Genomic DNA, 1265 nt, shown 5'->3' with positions numbered 1-1265 from the left:
GGGCATGTACCTTGGTTGTAGCCTCCTCCCTGGCCCAGGGCCTGGTCAGGGCTCATGCAAGAGGCAACCAATCAATGTGTTTCTCTCACATCGATGTTTTTCTGTCTTTGCCTCTCTCTTCCATGCACTCAAAAAGATCAATGGAAAAATATCCTTGGGCAAAGATTAACAACAACAGCAAAAAATTGAGGGAGGGAGGAAGGAAGGGAGGGAGGAAGGAAGGATTTGACTTACAGAAGAGGAGTCTCCTCTCCTATATTTTGTTTGGTTGGCACCTCTTTGGCTCCCCTCCCCATCCCTCTCTCTCCTCCCACTCCCTCCTCCCCAACCCCCCTCCCTCCCTAGCAACCAGGCTCCTTCTTACCCAGTCTCCTTTATTGTAGGACACAAAGAAGAAGGTGATCATCATGTAGGCGCACTTCAATATGTTCCATTTGCTCCTTTTCCTGAATGGTTTCTTGGTGGGCATGGTCGTTGGGGGAAGCTTAGCTGGGAGGAGAGGATGACAATGACTTACACGGAAGGCGTGCCCTCCCCGTCTAGAAATTCCTGCTCTTTTTGAATCTACCTTCGAATGCGTTTATGGTTGATTTATAGCCTAATCCCATTGTACTTGGAGAGATACCCTAAATGGCTTCAATCTGAAATTGATTGAGGCTCTAGCTTTATGAACCGACATATACCCAACCTTGGTAAGAAAAAAATCCCAACCTATGTATGTGTCCTGATGGGAATCAAACCTGAAATCTTTTGGGGTACGGCACTCCAACCAACTGAACCACCTGGCCAGAGCTCCTAGAAGTGATTTATAAAATGTACATTCCTCCTTGTGGTTCTGAGAACTTTCAAAATCTGTTGTTTGATGGTGATTGTTATCCACATGCAAAATTCTTAGCCACTAACTCTTCAGAGATTACTTCAGCTTTATTTTCTCTTGATTCTCCTAAAATTCCAATGTTACATTCATCACTACCGTTCACGATCATATGTCTTTTGCGCTCTTTCCTGTACTTTCTATACTTTATCTATTGTGCTTTATTTGAATGATCTCTCCTGTTTTCTAGCTCAGTAATAATCTATTTTTAAAGAATTAATTGGCTTTACTCGATGATTCATGAATCTGGCAGCATCCTCAATAATTATCCTTTTTGATATTAAGGTCAACTACTGAAATCTTCATTTCAGTTATATGCTTTCAACTCTAGAATTTCTATTTGATTAACTTTTTAAACAAATGATAACTCTTTGGTGACATTATTTATCTA

Source organism: Myotis davidii, unplaced genomic scaffold, assembly GCF_000327345.1.
Source record: "Myotis davidii unplaced genomic scaffold, ASM32734v1 scaffold19611, whole genome shotgun sequence".
Lineage (NCBI taxonomy): Eukaryota > Metazoa > Chordata > Mammalia > Chiroptera > Vespertilionidae > Myotis > Myotis davidii.
This window is presented reverse-complemented; position numbering follows the sequence as displayed.